Source organism: Chrysochloris asiatica, unplaced genomic scaffold (assembly GCF_000296735.1).
Source record: "Chrysochloris asiatica unplaced genomic scaffold, ChrAsi1.0 scaffold00001, whole genome shotgun sequence".
Lineage (NCBI taxonomy): Eukaryota > Metazoa > Chordata > Mammalia > Afrosoricida > Chrysochloridae > Chrysochloris > Chrysochloris asiatica.
Window position 1 is genome coordinate 25,739,187 of NW_006408519.1, and position 13,933 is coordinate 25,753,119.

Here is a 13,933-nt window from a genome sequence, read left to right on the forward strand (position 1 = left end):
TTCTGACTAAGTGAAACCTATGAGTTTTCTTTAAATCAGAGGGTTTTCTTGATATCCTTGGTCAAATTATTTATATCATTAAATGTCTTGGAGTTGGTGATGACTCATAGCAACCCTGTATAGATGTTCCAAGGAGTGACTGGTGAGTTTAAACCACATACCTTGTGGTTCAAACTGACCTTGCAGTCTAGTGCTTATCCTCTAGTGCCATAGCAGGAATCCAACACTCAAGTTCAATCTTTACTTCTTCCTTGGACTAACTCCATTCATATGGATATAGCCTTGGACCTCTGGCAGGTGGATTCTAGTAGGCCCTGGCCCCCTATAAGCCATCTAGTTCAACCAGCTTGATGTCTGCTTTAGGCAACTCCAGTCGGTACTGCTCCCCTCTGCTGAAGCATTTTATAGTCCCAGGGAGACTTCAGTAATCCAGGTGCAAATCACTGCCCAACCAATGGGTAAAACTATACTGCTAACTTATAAATAAAAATGTAAGTTGGTAAATGCTAAAATGGCAATGCCACATGGAGCCACAGAGCACACAGTTTAGGCTTTTCCTTTTACTGATAAGGACAATGAGATATGGACTGGTCAGGTGACTTACTAATGAGAACACTAAGATATGGAATGGTCAGGTGACTTGCCTAATCACATGAAGGTTGTTGAGGACAGAGCCTAACCAAACGCCAGTCTCCTGCTTCCTCCCAGCCTTTACAATAACCTTCTGCAGTTGAGACAGCACAGTGAAAATAGATCATGCTTTGTGATATTCATAAAATTGAAATAGTGTCATGTATCTATGAAGACAAGGTTAACCATTTTAGTTGACCCAGACCTTGTATTATTAAATTATATCACAAAAGTATTCTGTGTTATATTCTGACAGTTGACTTGCTTTAAAATGTAAGAACCTCATTCTTAATTGTAACACCAAGAGTTATCCACAGTTAACAATAAGCGATGTTTCTGGTGGGGCGCTGTGAGTTAATACACCGCTGAACTGCAGTGTCCGTTTGAACCGCAAGTTCAGTGGTTCAAGCTCACCAGCTGTTCCTTGGAAACCCTATACAGGGTCATTATGGATTCGAATGGATTCAATAGCACTTAATAACAACAGCGTTTCTAAGAGCTTTTATTTCATCTCTGCATGTATTATGTTTTCAATCTTCAAAGAGGCAATGTATTGTGTGTCAGGCTTCAGATACTGAGATCCTTACAGGAGCTTTCTTTACTGCCTTAAAAATACTTTTGATTGTTTATGTGTTTGTGATGGAGCTGGAAGTAGTTTTGTTTTAACATTAGCATAGTATGCACCATGAAAGCAAATTTGCAAGTCAGGTTTGTTAATTCTGCTGTAGAAAGACAAATGAAATTGTCTTTAAGTTTCATAGTGATGTCTGATACTTTATTATTGTTGTTGTTGTTGTTGTTAAGTGCCATTCAGTTCTGACCCATAGTGACCCTGTATGGAACTTTTCCACAGTGAATGTCAAAACTAAAGACGAGGCTATCCTCTACAAGCACAAGTATAAGTACTGTAGCAAGGTTTGGGGGACTGATAGCTCCTTGCAGATCCACTTGCGCCCCCATACTGGAGAGAGACCCTTCATATGCTCAGTCTGTGGCCATCAGTTCACCATCAAGGGCAACCTCAAGGTGCACTTTCATCGACACCCCCAGGTGAAGGTAAACCCCCAACTATTCGCTGAGTTCCAAGAAAAATGGCATCAGGCAATGGGATTCCCTATGCAGTTCCTCTGCATAGATGAATCCAATGACTCCCTAGACAGACAGCAACTTTATCCTTGTACCAGGGATCCCCTCTGCAGGGCTATCTCAAACTTTGTCTTCTGATAGTAACTCCAAGGACCTCATGGGCAGCCCATTGCCCATTGACTTACAGAAAGTGAGGGTGGAACCACACTATCTAGGGTAGGACCCAACCATAATTCCCCTAGGGTTGGTGGCTTCCCAGGGAGCGGGACTCCTGAGCCAGCGTCAGAAACCCTGAAATTGCAACAGTTGGTGGAGAATATCGACAAGGCCACCTCTGATCCCAACAAATGTCTCATTTGCCACCGTGTCTTAAGTTGCCAAAGTGCCTTCAAAATGTAGTATTGCACCCAAACTGGGGAGAGACCCTTCCAGTGTAAGATCTGTGGCTGAGCCTTCTCCACCAAAGGCAATGTGAAGACACACCTTGGGTTTCACCCAACCAACACAGCGATCAAGACACAGCATTCCTGTCCCATCTGCCATAAGGAGTTTACCAATGCCTCATGTTGCAGCAACAATGCACATGGGCCAGTCAGATTCCCAACACCCCCCACTCCCTCCTTCCCCCATCCCCAGACTCATGTGATTCTTCAGGTACATGCCAATGGTGGTCGGCGAAAATGGCAGCACCAGCGCCATTTTCATGGATGACATCGAAAGCATTGATGTAGATGAAGTCAGCTCTCAGGATGCTCCCAGTAGTTCATCCAAGTTCACTTTGTCTCTTCCCAAAATTCACTCATCATCACCAACACTAGGGTTCTCCATGATGGCGTCCCTAGATGCCCCAGGGAAAGTGGGTCATGGCCCACTTGGCCTGCAGCTGCAGAGCATCAGGGAGAACAGCTCAGTGGAGAGCGATGGCCTGACCAATGACTCCTCTTCAGTGATGGAAGACCAGGAATGCCAGAACCGAAGTCCTGAAGCCATAGAAACCGCATCCTTCCAAGCACTTTCTCTGGCCAACAGCCAAGCAGAAAGTCTCAAGTCCAGGTCTCCGGATGCTTCTAGCAAAGCCGAGAGTGCTGAAAACAGCCGCAGTGAGAGGGAAGGTCGGAGCAGTCTCCCACCAACGTTTATCCAGACCCAGCCAACCTATGTCAAAGTTGAAGTTCCTGGTGGGTATGTTGGACCCTCAACCCTGTCTCCGGGCGTGACATCCTTGTTAGCAGTCCAACCACGCCGGCAAGCCAAGCACCGTGGCTGCACACGCTGCAGCAAGAATTTCTCATCCACCAGCTAGTGCGCTTCAGATTCACGAGCAAATGCATACCGGGGAGAAGCCTTTCGTGTGCAACATATGTGGCCGTGCTTTTACCACCAAAGGCAACTTGAAGTTTCACTACATGACCCACGGAGCAAGCAACAAGTCTACCCGCTGTGGAAGGAAGCTAGATATCGAGAACACCATGGCTCTGTTGAGTGCCGACGGAAAGAGGGTCTCAGAAATGTTTCCCAAGGATATCCGGGCCGCTGCCATGAACCTGGATCCTATCGTGTGGCACTAGTACACTGCCATACTCAATGGTGGACTGGCCCTGAAAACCAATGAAATTTCAGTTATCCAGAGTGGTGATACCCCTCCCCTCCCCGTGTCCCTGGGACCAGCTCGGTTGGGAATAACTACCACTTCCAAGGTGAGTGGCGCCTTTTCCAGTATCAGTACCGATGTGGACAAATCAAGTGTTACCACTGACAGTGTCCCCAAGCCCCAGTTCCCACGTTTCTTAGAATAAAGGAAGATTGTGGTTAACTAGGATAGCTGAAGTTACACTGAAAAGAAACCATGCAGACAAAGGGACTCACTAGACTCTGTCCCCCTAATGAACCCATCTGACCTGTTGGTTTGTTTTCTTTTTCTCTTCCTGATGTGCAAATGATGTTTACTGCTATGACCCATTACCTTGGACTGTCCTATAATCACAATGTTCCTATGCTGCTTTGCAGAAAAGAAAAGCAAAACAAATCATACCAAAACCTATCCAGAGTAACATTTCTGGTTTGGTTTCTTTGGAAAGAAGTGGGACTTGCAAAGTAACTTTGTAACTTGCAACAAACTTTGTACACAGAACTTTTGTACAACCTAGAGTAACTATTTCCAAAGACTGCTGAAGTTTTCAAGGTGAAACACCTCCAACTCTTAAACCAGTGGAAAAGAAACCTAGTTGGTCCAGACTGGGGGCAGTGTGGGGGGGTGGGAGGCATTGTGGCCTTCCGTACCTGTTCATGCAGGTAAATGGACAAAATCTGTCAGCTTGTCTTAAAGACCGGTTTTATATATGCCTCCTAATCTGGAATCCATCTTGTTTATTTTTTAATGTACTATTTTCCCTTTAAAAATTGAGGTCGTAGAATGAGAAAATTCCTCCAACTTTAGAACCTTAGATGGACTGATCTAGGCCTGAGGGAATCTGTGTGTGTGTGTGTGGTTGCTTATTTAAATACGGTTCCTTTAGAGCCCAAAAGTGCCAATGTACTCCCCATGTAACCCGGGTGTCTCCCATCTTCCTGAATACCAGGACAGGTGGGGAGTCTGTGCAGGGGGTATCAAGTGACTTCATATAGCTCACCTACTCTGAAGAACCGGGTTTCCATTGTTGAAGAAGCTCTTCATTGGAAGGCTTCTTATCACAGGTTCACATAGTCTTTTTTTGCTGTTAATTTCCTTGGTAAATGATGCCCAATAATTATGAAGATTTCCCCCCTCACTCCTACCCCAAATATTGCATGAAGGCTGCCAAGTTAGAACAGGCAAGTCCTGGGTATGAAAGCTTTAATTTATCTACCTCATTTTTTGTTTTTGTAGCCATAGTCTTTATTTTCCTATTTTTATGACTACTTACTGTTCCCAGAGCCTGTCTTAAACAAGTGGACATGTTTGTTGTAACCATGGACATTGGATGTTGTTGTTGTTGTTGGTTTAAATCCCCTTTTGTCCGTGTTATAATATTAAATGAATGGTGAAATGTCACTCCCATGGTTTAGTGAGGAAGAAGGAAAAAGACAGAATTACCCCAAACTTCTGGGTAGAGAATTCTTGCCCTCTGTGTGGAAGGGTCCACAAATAGAAATGTGCATCAAGACTGTTAACAACTGTTTATCACTCTCAGTATTGTACCTGACTTTTTAGGATCCAAAAAAGTATTGCTTTTGTTTTTGCCAAGTTGTGCCTTTCTTTCTGGAATTGTAAAGTGACCTGTTTACACTGAAGGGGAGATTGTTACAAAGAACACACACTGTCAAGCTTACTAAAGCCTTGTGAATGAATATATGATCTTGGGAGAAACCCTGTAATTGTACCTACTGAGGCTGTCTGTCTGTCGGAGAATAAATCTGGATTTTTTATTTTTATTTTTTCAAAAAAAAAAAAGAAATGAATTAAGCCAGATGGTGTGATAGAGAGAGGGTGACAAGCTATGGTCAATGAGACAGAACTCCCGTGACACATGATTCAATGGAATACCATTCCTGGCGTGGCGCTGTGGGTTAATGTACTAGCTACAAGGTCAGGTTGAACTGCAAGGTTGGCAGTTCAAGCTCACCGGCTGCTCCTTGGAAACCCTATACAGGGTCACTATGGGTTGGAACCGACTCAACAGCACTTAACAACAACAACCATTGACATCACAATTTATGTAAACAGTGCCCCCTAAAGTTGTGTAGTGAAACAGCCCTGAGCAAAAACCTCTGCAAACCTGTTTGGGTTAACATCTAAAGGATCCAATGAGCAAGTTGTATAGAACAGTGGGACACAAACATTGCAGAGTGAGAAAGGAGCACGTCCAAAGATACTGAGACTAAAAAAGCCAGGATGGTTCTGACGTTTTATATCTTTCTTTTGATGGGCTCTGAAGACCTACAGAACCAGGTTCCAATTCTGGCTCCATCACCTGGGAGCAGAGTCAGATACTCAATCTCTCTAGGCAGGATCTGTACAATGGCATGAACAACAGCCATCTTATTTGGCTATTGTAAGGATAAAATGCAATCATGCTTACCAAATGCTTTTCCCTTTTACAGACAAAGCTGTATGTACCCTCAAAACGTAGGTTGAAGTCCTAACTTCTATGCCTGTGAATGTGACTGTCTTAGTTACCTACAGCAGAAATACAAGTGATGCCTTTGAGAGACATATATTTAATGTCTCACAGTTTAGGAGGCTGTAAGTGTGTATTCAGATCACCAGGCTCTGGGGGGAGACCTTCTCTTTCTTTGTCAGCTCTGGAAAAAGGTCCTTGTCTCTTTTTCAGAAAGAGACAAGATGGCCCTCCATCTTTGTGCTCCCGTGAAGATTTATAACCTTGGAAACCTTATCAGGGGTCACTATGAGCAGAACCGACTGCTGGCGCACTGCAGTAGCAGATGTTTGTACCATAATCAGAGGAGCAGAGACAGGATGTTTTCTCTTACCTTTGAACCTTAGAAACTCATGGGTCAGATGATGTGGGAGCTTTGTTGTTCTTGTCAAGTGCCATCTAGTCAGTTCCAACTCATAGGAACCCTATATAGGGCTTCTGAGGAGCAGATGGTGAATTTGAATTAAGGTCAGTTAAATATTAAGTGGGAGCCTCCCAAGTCTGGTATTTAACAGCAGGCAGGAGGGAGACAAGTACAGAGAGCTTTAAGGGAAATGGTAGACAGTACATCAGACCAACTAGTTTTCATTTGACAAACAGCCCGTGGTTTTGGGGGTTTTTTTGTTTGTTTATTTTTCTTTCTGTTTATCTGAGCTGAAAACTATGTCTGGTGCTTGCCACACTTGAAGTGAAATGAGAGGAAGTATATTGTTTTCCCGTTCTATGCAGGCAATTAACCCTGGCTCATCTCATCCCTACTTACCTGTCCACCTACCTTGTCTTGTCCACTGGTACTCAGCACGCTCCCAACTTGTTACATAGAGCTTTGTAAGAGAACTTAGAATTTTGCTCATTAACTCACTCATCTTACTGATGGAGAAACATTAACTTCTGTTGAAAAATTACTAATAATAGCTGATTTTTATTGAACTTCAAATCTATGTCCGAATGCTTGAGTGGTACAAATGGTTAACGAGCTCAGCTGCAAACAGAAAAGTTAAAGGTTCAAGACTACCCAATCGCACTGTCGAAGAAAGGCTTGGTGATCTACTTCTGAAAAAACCCAACTCTGACACACATAGGGTGTCATGAGTCAAAATTGATTCAACGGCAACTGTATTTTTATTGTTTTAATATATGGCACCTATTCTGCTAAATATGAGTCTTAGTGTGATGTTGTAGGTTAATGTACTGAACTGCAAGGTCAGTTTGAACCTCAAGGTCTACTGTTCAAGCTCACCAGTCCCTCCTCGGAAACCCTATACAGGGTTCCTATGAGTTGGTACTGACTCTATGGCACTTAACAACAACAACAATTCTACTAAATATTTCAACGGACTATCTCAATTACGTTTTTGTTAGGTACTGTCAGTTGGTTCTGACTCTTAGCAACCTTGGTTTCTGAGGATGTAAATTTTTACAGGAGCAGAAAGCCTCATCTTTCTCCCAGGGAGAGGCTGATGGGTTTGAACTGCTTGCTTTGTGGTCAGCAGTCCAGTTCTTATCCTACAGAGCCACCATCACTCCAATCTCAATGACAGGTTCTAGTAGAATCCCCATTGTATAGATGAGGGACCCAGGCTCTTAGGAAGGTTAAGTCGGTGGCCCAAGGACACATACCAGCCAAGTGGCGGGACCAAGATTAGAACCCAATCACTCTGACTCTTGAGGGCATCTCACCTCTTATGTTATCCAGTGTGCCCCAAGGCACAAGGTTACACGTGTACATGGTGTCAGAGAAGGATCCAGAGCAAGGACTTGCTCCTTGAGACCATCCACTTCATTGATGTTGCTGTTAGTGGACTCACCCTGCCTCTTGAGCATGATGCTAAGGAAAGTACATGACCCAAGTGTAATACTCTTCTCTGGTGGATCCCACAAGGGCTGGCCTGCATGTCTCAGACGTTGAAGATTTACACTTGCTTTATTCTTCTCAATATCACTACTTATTATTTGGTTCACGTACGGTTTCACTTGCTCCAAAGCTGGTACTATAGTGTTTATTTCTCAGGTCTCCTCTTTTGCTGCTATTCTGGCAGTAAACACTATTTCATGTGTGCATTTCATTTCATTCAACACGTAATAATGTTATTGGGTATTGTTCAGGCTGTTCCAACTCATAAAGAGCCTATGTGAGAGAGTAGAACTTCCTCACTGGGTTGTTTTGGCTGTAATTTTTGTGTACACATGATTTGGGTGAAAATTTACAGAGCAAATTGGTTTTCCATTTAACAACTCATAGGTATGTCCTTTGCTAATTGCTGATTGCAATCTACACAATGTAACAACACTCTTCCAATGTCTGCCCTGTTTTTATCATTTACATTTGTCTTTCTTTCATATCCTTATCAGCCTACGGAGCTTTGCTATTGTTGTTAGGTTCCATCGAGTCGGTACCAACTCATACTGACCCTATGCACAACAAAACACTCCCTGGTCCTGCACCAACCGCACAATTATTGCTATGTTTGATCCCATTACTGCTGCCACTGTGCCAATCCATCTCATTAGGGGTCTTCCTCTTTTTCTCTGACCCTCCACTTCACCAAAAATGAGATTCTTCTCCAGAGACTGGTCCCTCCTGATAATATGCCCAAAGCATAAGAGACAAAGTCTGACCATCATGGCTTCCAAAGAGCATTCTGGCTATACTAGCATTCTGGTTTGTTCTTCTGGCAGTCTGTGGTACTTTTAATATTCCCCTCCAACACCATAACTCAAATGCATAAATTCTTTATGGTTTTCACTGTCCAACTTTCACATGCATATGAGATTATTGAAAATACCATGGCTTGTGTCAAACGCATCTTAGTCCTCAAATTGGTATCTTTGTTCCTGGACACTGTAAAGAGGTCTGTGCCACAGCATTGCCTAATGCAATATATTATTTTGATTTCTTGACTACTGCTTCCATGAGTGTTGATGGCTGATTGGGGCAATATGAAGTCTTTGACAACTTCAATCTTTTCTCCATTTATATGGATGTTGATTATTGGTCTAGTGGTGAGAAATTTTGTTTTCTTTAAAATGAGGTGCAACTCACACCAAAAACTGTGGTCTTTGATTTTATCAGTAAGTATGTTAAACCCTCTTCACTTTCAGCATGCATGGTTGTATCATCTGCATATCACAGGTTGTTAATGAGTGAGTCTTCCTTCGATCCTGATGCCACCTTCTTTTTCACATAATCCAGCTTCTCGGATTATTTGCTCAGCATACAGATTGAATAAGCATGGTGAAAGAATACAACCCAGTTGCACATCTTTCCTAATTTTGAACCAATCAGTATTCCCTTGTTCTGTTCAAACAACTGCCCCTGGGTCTATGTACAAATAAATGTTCTGAAATACTCATTCTCTGCAATGTTGTCCATAGCTTGTCATGATCCATACAATCTAAATAAAGCCTTTATTTAGTCAATAAAGCACAAGTGAACATCTTTCTGCTAATCTCTGCTTTCAGCCAAGCTCCATCTGATGTCAACAATGATATCCCTTGTTCCACATCCTCTTCTGAATCTGGCTTGAATCTCTGGAAGTTCTCTGTCAGTGTAAAGCTGTAGCTGTTTTTGAATTATCTTTAGCACAATTTAACTTGCATGCAATATTAATGACATTTCCACATTCCGTTGAGTCACCTCTCTTTGGAATGGCACAAATAAAGACTTCTTCCTGTCAGTTGGCCAGCTACCTGTCTTCCAAATTTCTGGGCATAGATGAGTGAGTGCCTTCAGTGCTGAATTAGAATGTTGAATGATTTTAATTTGTATTCCCTCAGTTCCCAGTGCCTTGTTCTTTGCAGGTGCCTTCAATGCACCTTGGACTTATTCCTTTAGTATGGCTCTTGATCATACTATCTCTTGAAATGTTTGAATAGCAACCATATATTTTTGGTACAGTGACTCGGTGTATTCCTTCCATATTCTTTTAATGCTTTCTGCATCATTCAATATTTTACTCAGTTGTTGTTGTTAAGTACTGTTAAATTGGTTCTAACTCATAGCAACCCTGTATAGAGCTTCCAAGGAGTGACTGGTGAATTTGAACTGCCCACCTTGTGGTTCAAACGACCTTGTGGTCCAGTGCTTTACCCCACAGTGCCATACCAGGGATCCATTTTGCCCATAAAATCAACTCTACTTTGAGGAGACAGCTCCCCAATCATATTTTGAGTGTCTTCCAAACTGAGGGGCTCATCTTCTGGCATTATAGCTGACAATATTCTGGTGCTCATCAGCATGTTTCGATACACTTCTCTTTTCCCTGGCTGCTTTCAGGATTCTGTCCTTATCTTTGATTTTGGAGAGCTTGATTATTATATGTCTTGGTGATTTTCTTTTAGGGTCTTTGTTGAGCTTCTTAAATGCTTATCTTTTCACTTTTCAGGATGTTAGGGAAATTTTCTTCCAGCAGCTCTTCAACTATCTCCTCTGTGGATTTATGTGATTCTTACTGTTCTGGAATGCCAATAATTCTTAAGTTATTCCTCTTCATGTTGTCCAACATGAATCTTAGACCTTGCTCAGATCTTTTTATCCTTTTTTTCTCCTTGCTCTTCTATCTTAGTAGTACTGAGAGATTTGTCTTCCAACTCACTAGTTTTTGGCTTACATCTCTTCAATTCTATTTCTTTGCCCTTTCAGTGTATTGTCCATTTATGATATTCTATTATTAATTGTTTAGACCTCTTTCTGTAAGTTTTGAATTGTTTCCAGTGCTGTATCTATCTTAGTTGATTGTTCCTGTAGCACTTTCCTGACTTCTTCCTTATTCTTCTCAACTCCATTGTAAAGTGTTTTGATAAATTATATAATCATTTTTCTGAATTACTTCTCAGACATTTCCAAAGCCTGTCCTCCTTCCATTAAGGAGTGTAGGTCTACCTCCAGATCATTTGTCTCAGTCACTTGATCTCATTTCTGGACATGTGTTGATAGTGGTCGTCTGTTTATAGTTTGGAGGCATATTTACTAGTTAGCTGTGGCCTTAATACTTAGATGGGTGTATGTTTTGGTATTTTTTATGCTTTCTGATTGCCTCCAGTTAGATGTGATCAAGAGATGGGCTTCCCTTTTCACTCTTATTACTTGACTCAGAGTAACCTGTATGGCAGCTGGTATTGGTTCTTTCCTGGATTATGGGATTTTATAGGGTGTGATTGTAGCTTGACTATATGACAAAAATTATGATCTCTTCTTGGCTAATGTAGGGAGAGAAAGAGCCCCCTAAAGATAAAGAGGGGACCAAAACACAAAACAGCAACAGCAAAAGAAAGACAGATTGGATGCTGTAGTCTATAATCACAGGAAAGAGAGAAGAGAAAAACAAAATTCAGTAATCTAATATGAGTATGATTTTAAAGTCCTCTTTCAGCTTCTTGACTTTAAGGCTGCCTGAAAAATTTCAAGATGGCACTGTTGGTCGTTATGAGATAACTCAGGATTTAATTTTCAGCCTGTTTCCTTTTTAGTCTGTCTCTCCCACTCCACAACCCCATTCAGGCCTTTTTCCTAGTGATAAACAGTTCAGGGCCAGCTGAGGCCGTTTTGTGCTGCTGTTTGGTTTTAAGTTGAATCTGTCCCTCTAAATTTTGAGGACATCTGTGCACATGCATAATAGAACCATCCAGGGGTGGGGGTGGGGTGTCTAGTGCTCAGGCACCCCCTCTAGTCACCAAAATGGAGGTGCACAGACAGCGAGACCAGATACATATATATATGAAAAAAAGAACGTCCACACCTTTATCTCCAGGGTTCTGTCAGGTGTCTGTGGCTGTTCTGATCCTTCCCTTGCTCAGTCTTGCCCAAGATAGCCACTCAGGGAGCATCTGAGTACTTTGGATTAGAAAGCGCTGGATTTCTTGCTTCTGCTACAAATTCCACTGGCTATAATAAGCCTTCTAACTTTCTAAATATCCCTTTGTATGTGTTTTGGAGTTCTGCAACCATCCCCTGAGCCTACTTGGTCCGGTATTCTGTGTTGTTGCTGACAGAGCTCCTCATTGCACTTCTACCCAATCCGCCATCTTTTTGTTCTCCCAGCTTTCATTACTTTGAATCTATTCCTTTGCCCTTTCAATGTATTATCTATTCCTGAAATCTTGGCATTACTCTTCTGGATTTCTAATTGCAGGTTTGGTATTGTTTCAAAATTTGCATTTATTTTGTCTGTTTGTTCTTGTAGTATTTCCCTAAATTCTTCTAAAGTTTTTTCTGTGTTCTTGTTTTCTTCAAGTTTTTTGTCAATCTTTTGAAGGTACCTAAATCTCATTCTTTTCAATTATTTTTCAGTTAGTTCCATTACTTTTTATTCCTCAGAAATATTTTCTGGTGCTGCATCTTTGCCATTTGTTTGAGCTGTCCTCTCTTGCATCTTCATATGAGCTAAATTTTTCCCCCCAGGGCATTGTAGTGATGTTGTATTTGGATTTAATTGGTGATTGCATATTGATGTGCTCTTAGACTCTCACCAACTGTCTCCTGTGGGTATTGTTCATTCGTACTCCTCAGGTGAGGGTGGGTTTGGCTGGTGTTGGCTTCTGTCTATTGTTAATCAGGTGGTATAGGAGCTGGTTTGGGCCCTTGCCCAGTGGATGAAGCTGCAAAGGCTGTGGCTAGGCTCTCTGGGAATGGTTTCTGTCTTCTGTCAGGTGGGAAAAAAGGTGCTACACACACACACACACAAACACATACACTATAAAATAAAACAGGATAAACAAGCAAAGAACCAACAATGAAATAAGAAAATAATAATGAGAAGAAAGAAATAAAAACAGACACCAAACAGATATATATATATTCACTAAAAAGAGGAAAAAGAAAATGGAACTGTAGAAGAGAAATCAAGAGAAGTAAAAGGAAGAAAAGCAAAACAAAAAAAAACCTTAGAAAAACCAGAGAGAGGAACATGAAAAGAGAAAGAAAGTAGAGAGTAGTAAAGAAAGATCAAAAGGAATTTAAAAAAAAAGATGAGAAGAAAGTTTGCGCTGCAGTCCCGTGGATCTGTGTCTTGCTTCAACAGTGTTTGGACGGAACAGATCCAGGGACTCCCCCACCTCCTGCCTGGGACCACCTCTAACAATTTCTTTGGGCACAATCTCGTCTCCAGGACCATCTTCTTGAGCATTCCCTGTTACCGGGACCAGCTAAACACCATTTGTGTGTGTGTGTGTGTGTGTGTGTGTGTGTGTGTGTGTGTGTGGTTAGCTCCAAATCTTCGACCAACCATAAGCTCTCAGATCCATCGGAATTATTCCACTGAAGCAGAGGCCAGCGTCAACCATCTGGTTAATCTGCATCTGTGGCCTCTTACACCTACCTCTCTTTGGGCTTCTATTTCGATCACGATGATGTGGCTTTGGAAAGTGTGGTACACTTCTTCCGTGAGTTGGCAAAGGAGAAGTGTGAGGGTGCTGAGCGTCTCTTGAAACTGCAAAACCAGCGTGGTGGTCGCGCACTCTTCCAGGACGTGCAGAAGCCCTCCCAAGATGAATGGGGAAAAACCCTGGATGCCATGGAAGCCGCCCTGGCCATGGAGAAGAACCTGAACCAGTCTCTTTTGGATCTACATGCTATGGGTGCTACCCACACAGATCCCCACCTCTGTGACTTTCTGGAGAACCATTTCCTCAATGAGGAGGTGAAAATTATCAAGAAGATGGGCGACCACTTGACCAACCTCCATCAGATAGCTGGTCCCCAGCCAGGGCTGGGCGAATACCTCTTCGAGAGGCTCACTCTCAAGCACGACTAAGAGGAGCCTATGAAGCCCCGCACGCAACTTGTGAAGGGCCTTCAGCATTTCCCTGCTTTCTCGCATACCTTCTGCCTGAACCTTGCTCTCCAGACAGAGGCAGCATAGTCAACGCCTTGGAGCCCCTCTTCGCCCAGGTGGTGGACCAAATGAAAACAATAAAGCTTCCTTTTACAGCAAAAAAAAAAAAAAAAAAGATGAGAAGAAATAGGAAACAGAAGAAGGGTAAACAGAAGCGAAGATAGGATAAAATTCAAGGGAACAGCTTAGCCAGCCCCTGGTGTGGCACTGTGGGTTAATACACTGGACTGCAAAGTCATTTGAACTGCT

At 42.4% G+C, this 13,933-nt stretch overlaps 2 pseudogenes; both read left to right on the forward strand.

Annotated features, from left to right (window-relative positions):
- The first annotated feature begins 960 nt into the window (after positions 1 to 960).
- LOC102830621 lies at positions 961 to 3,533 on the forward strand (annotated as a pseudogene).
- A 919-nt stretch (positions 3,534 to 4,452) lies between these two features.
- Positions 4,453 to 13,603, forward strand: LOC102831004 (annotated as a pseudogene).
- Positions 13,604 to 13,933: the final 330 nt, after the last annotated feature.